Raw genomic sequence first — 7,396 nt, forward strand, 5'->3', positions numbered from 1 at the left:
GAAAGAAATGTTATTTTTTTCCATCAAGAGCCTTCTATAATTGTACCCAAAGAGGTGCAACTAGATGAAGGAAAACAAGAGGATTCTCACAAGGATTTTAACTATAGAAATCTTGAAGATATTTTGTCTTTAACAATAAAACATATATTCGACAATTGTGATAAGTATAAAATATACATACTAGAGTTCTTTAGAAAAAATAAAAATATGCTCATATAATTGGAAATGAAGTGTACACCATCAAAATTTGTATTGAATAGGTTGTATGAGGTCACAAAGAGGGACTGAGATGCTCCTCCACATATTAAAGAAACAATTGACATGCTAGATACTATTTCAAAGAGTTTGGGTTATATTGAATAGGAAGACCATAAAATTGTACATAAATTATTGTCAATAACTAGCACTAAGAATTTCTCTATCCCAACCATCAAAGATGATACTGGAAAGGTGAAAGATCTTGAGTATTGGAGAAGTGAATTCACAGGATTACCACAAAAAGCTCTAGCTCGTTTCAAGGGAAAAGAATGTTTTCAAATAGATGAATTTCATAAATTGTTTGATATTTTGATCACTTTGGAAAACAAGTTCACTAAATTCCAAATATATGTTAGAGTGGCTAAGAGAAGAAGTGGGTGGATCTTCAAACATTTATTGCAGAGGTATCACAATTTAAATGGCCAAATCACACACAAATTGAACAATGGGTGGAAAGTTACATGAATATCCCTGAAGTAGTGTCATTGGTGATTAGGAATAATGGAGAACAAGATGTGGTTCAATTTGAGTGATATTTGATAACCTTCCGAAGAATTTATGTTTCATTTATTAGTTTTTTATTGTAAATATTTGTGAACAATTGCATTTGGTTTATTGTTAGTTATAGTTATCAAAAGGTCTGAAGCTTTGTTGTACCTTTCATTTTCTATAAGAAAGAGTTCCAAGACCTTAGAAAATATAATACCATATAGATGATATAGCAATATAGTGAAATATACCCTATTTTGATATGATATTACTAGGTTAATGCACTATTCACGGACTCAATTGTACTTCTATTTTGAAAATAAATACAACTAACTTTTCTTTTGTTCCAATATTGTAAAATATTGATCAAGATGTTTGCAGGGCTGTCCTCAAAGGATTTATTGATCATTGGCATAAATTATAGTTATTTGAAGGATTTGAATTTGGTGTAGAACCCAGATTGTCAAAGTTGCATTCATTAGTGCATGTCTTTATCTAGTTAGGCCTTTCTTATTGAAGTTAAATTCAATTGGACTAGATTTTACATTTCTAGTTCTCTTTCAACTGAGACATAATAGTGGATGGTAAATTTTTTGTCACCTAACATTTGTGCATGATTTCCTAAGGAAGTTGGGTTCTTTGCCCGATATTGGACAAAGGACTTGTCTTAATTATTGGTTTCTTCTTAATGTCGATATACTTTTGACTTCTTGAAAGTTCATATCCTACATCATAAATAAACAATACACTAGTATCATAATTCATATTCCAGTTCTCACAAAGCATTCTCATGATTCACAAACAAGTTTGCAAAGCATTTTGTTAAAATTTTAAGTCTCATTTATAAAGCAATTAGAGTGATAGGGTTTTCTTTCTTGGGGAATTATTTCCAAGTCAGGAGGAATCACCAAGTACTCTAGAAGTTATCTTCTATAAAAAGCCTTAAACCAAATTGAAGGTTGAGGAGTAGGTACACCTACCTAGGTTCTACAAAGCCTAAAGTGTAGAGGAATTAGATCTTTAATGATCATACCTGTTGGTTGGCCAAACTGAGTTGGAAGATCTCAACATTGAGCTTGCAAGCTCAGAGGATTTCCAACTAGTCAATTTGGGCACCAACATTAATACCTCAATTTTATAAGGGTAGTTAGCTCAACTGACAATGAGCTAACCAACAGTGAGGAAAAATCAATAGTAAGTTGACAGATAACCTGCAATGAGAAAAATCAATAGTGAGCCTTTTTGTAAAGATTGCCTTAGTTATGGTCACCCTAATAGGTGTTCATTTCATGAGAAAATAGATTCTCCTTGGTTTTAAAAATTTTAGATTTCCATGTAAATCTTGGTGTTCTCTATTTAGGTGTATCTATGTTTTCATGTAAACATCTTTTTCGATGTTTAATGTGCTTAAATAATAGATCACAAGTTGTTATTACATTTTTTTATAATTTTACTATTAGAGAAAAAGTTTTTAAAAGGGCATGAGAATAACCAATTTATCCCACTCTTAGTTATTCAATGTGTTAAACAATTGCATATTTGAATAGATGAAAGAATCATAATACACTAAGGAAGATTGGAAAATCATGATGAGTGATATTGAAGGTACAAAATCAAAACATATGGAGCTAAAAGATTATCTAAATGAAGCAAATAGATGTATTTCAAAGTTGAGAGACCTAATCAGAAAGTTCAAATAAAAAACAAGTCAATCTAGAATTGAAGAAATCTAAAGACAAAATTGAAAATGTGGAACAAGAACTAAGGGAATCAAAGAAATTAGAAGGAAATGCTACAGATCTAGATTAGGATCTACAAGATTCAAAGGAAAAGATAGTAGATCTTGAGAAGAAGTTGGATGTCAAGATACAAAGGGAAGATTTTATCAAAGTCAAACTAAAATACGAGTCAAAAATTCTTGGTTATCCAGAGATAAACTAATAATTACAATAGAAGAATGGAATGAAACTTTAAATAAATGATTAGGAAGAGTTCAAAACAAAATGAAAACTTGGAATTGGAAATGAAGAAGATGAGACTATAAGAAAATGTACATGAGATCATTATTATCTTGGATCAAATATTAATCATGCAAAAAAATCACAAGGATAAAGTAGGTCTGGGGTTTACTGATGAATGTACAAATTAGAATGAAAAAGGAAAAGAGAAGATAAGTGAAGATGATGAAAAGGTTGAAGTGACAAGTAAGGTAAAACAATTAGAGAAAATCTACAAAAAGGCCTCTGATAAGACTGCAAAATGCTCAAAGGTATTAATATTTCAATGGTTGTTGCTAGATTTGTACGAATTTTGGTCATAACATAGTAGATTGCAAGATGAGAGAGGAATAGAAGATTCAATTCTTTGATTTTCATAAGATTGGTCACAAACAAAATCAGTACAAGAGTCAAGTTTCAAAATAGGAAAGGATGATTGCAATGAATAATATTTTTCATGGAAATTTTCATGTGTGTACAATTTTGTCATAAGACTAGTCAATGCATATGCATAATCCAATTGGCGAGATCTGGTAATAGGTATATCAATTATTTTAAGTTTGTGTAGGTTGATGATTTCTCTAAATCACACAAGTCTCTTAGTATTATGATAAATACTAAATACAATTCCTTCTTCTAGTTCATGTACATATGACAATGAGTGAGTATAAATCTATTCATTACCATTCACTCACAATTGGAAAATCTATTAACCTTTAAATTTATTTCTTATCATTTTTCATTATTATATTGATTGGATCTACTTTAAGGCTAGACATTGGAAATTACACAACTATTTTTATAATTAGTAAATTAGTAAAATTGCTCTAAATTTGATAAGAGAAAGTGACTAGAAGAAACCTTTAGGTTATAGTTCAAGATTTGATTTTTCTACCTATTGTTAATTTGGGGAAGTGTAGTCAACAAGAACTTTATCTTGTTTAGAAAAGGGTCTCATTAATTACATAGAAGAGTCAGGTAAGAAATGGTTCTACCCTATGAAGCCTAATTGGTAATAGCATATGTATATATGGAGGTTGAACATATACTACTTTTTTTACCATTTTTTTTACTAATCCATCAATTTAATATATGGTAGGATGAAGTAAGAAACTTCCTTATGAATCAAATATTGCATTTATTAGGAATTAGAATCCCAAGAAGAGCATTTTCTCACTTGGCTAATCATATAGTACTTAGTATCTAATGGTCCACTTTGGAAAACAAACATATTCTATCATTAGACATTAGACATTATCCAAAAAACTTTATCTCAGCCCTTAGGTGATAAGAACCATAACCTTAGATTTACCAATTCCATATTTATTCATATAGAATAGAGCATTTTACGAGGAAAAACTTAAACAATATAATTTTATTGTGAACTAACTATAATTTTTGAATATTTATGGTTAAAAGGATAGATTTGAAATAAATAACTAACTTGAGGAAATGATTTGATAAAGGATAACCTCTATGAAAAAAGTTACGACTTAATGACTAATTATATGGTTATACGAGGAGCTCACTGAATAAATAAAGAATGGTATTGGCTACGTAATAGTTGACAAACCTATGCAAACCACAATATAGAACAACTACAAAATATTTTGACCATGGTATGATATCAACAAACAAGCTCATGATTGTCAATAAGGAATTTTTTTTTCTACTACTACCATTATCCTTTGCATGCCACATTACCTTTCCCAAATTAAATAATTATTGGGTGAACTTAGGAAGTAATGAGAGACTAAACCTTCCTTCATTTTAATGTTGAAAAGAATATTTTAAGGAGACATAATTGGTTGGTTGATGAAGGTCTATACTATTAGCCTTGGATAGGTAGGCTTGAAATTATATAACTTTTCACATTAGAATTTTCTTTCTAGCTATAGTGATAAGACAAGTATACGAATTGGATTTTATGGTAACATGTGGAGTTAGGACCCTATGAGGGCATACATAGAATGTAGATTAATCATTTATATTTGAGGTGATAACTAAAGAATAAATCCTATGACCCACTTCAGATAAGCTTATCTTCTTGAGATTGATTGTAGTCAAGCTAGTAGACTACCAATTGTACCCCTAGATAGTATATAGATACCACTAATTGCATCCACGCAAGGGATACCCAATGTTGATATTAGTGTATTATACTAATTTTGTAAGGAGTGTACAGGCCCAAGAGGAAACTACATGCCAATAATGGAGGTCCTTGTTTCTTAATTGTTTGATAGACAATAGAGAAGGATAAATTCTAATAGAAATTGGTAGATACCAGCCAAAGAAAAACCCATGAGGGGGTATGCCATGACTTCTTTGTTTGCGGTAGATGATACTTTAGATGTTTGACCTTCAGGAGAATTTCCATTTTAACTGGCAGATCATCAATCTCTCTCTCACCACATCCCATAGAATCTGCTTGGAGTGGTGCATAGGGTCTGGAACTACTAAGGAGCACTCAAATTTCACCTCAAGTGATCCATAACTAGCTATAGATAGGAACTCTAAATGTCCTAAAATTTCAAGGCATGCTTTTAGATATGGTTGGTTTTTTAATTTTTAGTCCTAGTTATGATGAATTAATGGTGATGATTTATTTGATTTTTGGCTTAGTCTTATACTACATGACTTATTTTATGTATTGCGTTGTGAAGGGAATTTTCTTTTGCATGTAGTTTGGTTCCATTTGGGTTATCATTACATTTATCAACCACTAATCTAAACTTAATCATGAAGTTCAATAGTGAGGACCTTGAATAGAAAAATAATTCCATATTTTGGTAGTCCATATCTAAGGGTTTTTAGATTTAAATTATGTAGTAGATATTGATAAAAGGAGATCTACTAGTGGTTATTCTTGAGCACTATTGATAGTTAATAATAAATCTAATGGGGCAAATTAATCTAATGGGCGAGATTTTGTGTATTAGGCATTAAGATTTTGTGCATGTATATATGTGCCTAAATTCACAAAATAGTCAATATTTATTTTTGTCTTGTTTGTGATTTTTGATTTAGTTTATTTTATTTTATTTTATTTTGGTCATGAATATTTGTTGATAGGACTTATATTTAGTATTAATAATCAAATATTTAAATGTCTATCTATAGTTTAGATTGATATCTCTAAAATATATCATAGAGTGTGATGTAAAGTGTAGATTTCAAAAGGTTAACAACTTTTTTGGTAGAATGTTTTCAATGTATACACAATAGACTAAAGGTATTTTTTACATTGAAATTTCAATAGAAATTCTATCAACAATAAGGAGAACTACTTGTGACTTTTACAAAATTGAGTAAAAAATATATTTTCAATTATGTTTTGATGAGAATCCATATCCTCTTCTTAATTTCCAATTTGAACAAAGATGAGCACGAAAATTTGTTTCATTTGCCTAAATTTTTCTATGGTCTTTTCAAAAATTTAAGCTCATTTTTGCAAATAACTCACATGCTTTGTATGAGTGGTAGTCATCATTAGATATATGTAATATTGCTTATAAGAAATGTATCATCATTTCTTCCTTGCAAAGTTGCCCCATCTTAGACAAAGACCGATATATATATATATATATATATATATATATATATATATCATAATTGTGTACACCATTATGATAAGGAAATTTTGAATAATTACAATTCTTAGATAATTGTCAAATAGATTAAATGGGCCCTTGGTCTACTAGTGAAGTTGAATGGCTCACAAAGAACTCACCAGGGATCAAGTCTTGCTAATTACAAGGCTTCGACACCACAAGGGATGAGGCCAGGATTGTGCCTCGCAAGTCTGAACCCTCCATAAAAAAAAAAAAATTTAAAGAGTGGCATTGATAGCTAAAGACACCTGCATATCTGATTGAAATCCAACAAAGTTTTTTTTTAATATTGCATGAATTTGAAGGGGAAAAAACAATTTGGAGCAAAAGGAAAACATCTACAGCTTTATGTAGGAGGATTGGGAGCATGATTTAGGCAATAGAGAGTTGCAGAAAATTTAGAGCTAATAGGTTATTTCCTTGAATGTTGTATCGAAAAGAAATCGATTTTCATAATACCTCTAAAATGGAACAAGATGAAATGATTTGGAAGCAGAAAGAAGGGAGGAGGCAAACTGATTATTACCTGATATGTGGAGGCATATTTATCACACATGCAAGCAAGATACGATGAGGAGAAGAGAGGGCACAAATAAATGAGGGAGGGAAGAACATTGAAATTTATACCTTTCTCGGCCTTTTGGCTAAGATCAAGTGTAGTATCTGTTCGTATCAGTTTAATATTCAAAGCGCTAAAATTTAGCTGCATGTTAATCTTTCATTTGCCAACTATAATCTAGATTGATGCTTCAATATTGTATGTTGTGTTGCTTCAGTTTTTGCATTCATACAACAATCCATCTTAAGATTAATGTTGCGAGCTTTTTCTTTTAGTCCACTATAACATCACAATCTTTCTCAATTTTATCTTGAAATTATTACTCATGTGCTCATTTTTCGTCGCTGTAATCTGATCACATATAATTGTTATGAATGTATTCAGATAGAAATTCTGAAGAAATAGAGTCTTCTGGAGAACTTTGCCGAATGCTTTTGAAGATTTAATGTTGTTGTTCGATCTGAGTAGGGCAATGCTTGGAG

At 30.6% G+C, this 7,396-nt stretch overlaps 1 pseudogene; it reads left to right on the forward strand.

Annotated features, from left to right (window-relative positions):
* The first annotated feature begins 6,978 nt into the window (after positions 1–6,978).
* Positions 6,979–7,154, forward strand: LOC149536238 (U2 spliceosomal RNA; annotated as a pseudogene).
* The last annotated feature ends 242 nt before the right edge of the window (positions 7,155–7,396 follow it).

Source organism: Cupressus sempervirens, chromosome 10, assembly GCF_028749045.1.
Source record: "Cupressus sempervirens isolate cs-2001-9-10 chromosome 10, ASM2874904v1, whole genome shotgun sequence".
Taxonomy (NCBI): Eukaryota; Viridiplantae; Streptophyta; class Pinopsida; order Cupressales; family Cupressaceae; genus Cupressus; species Cupressus sempervirens.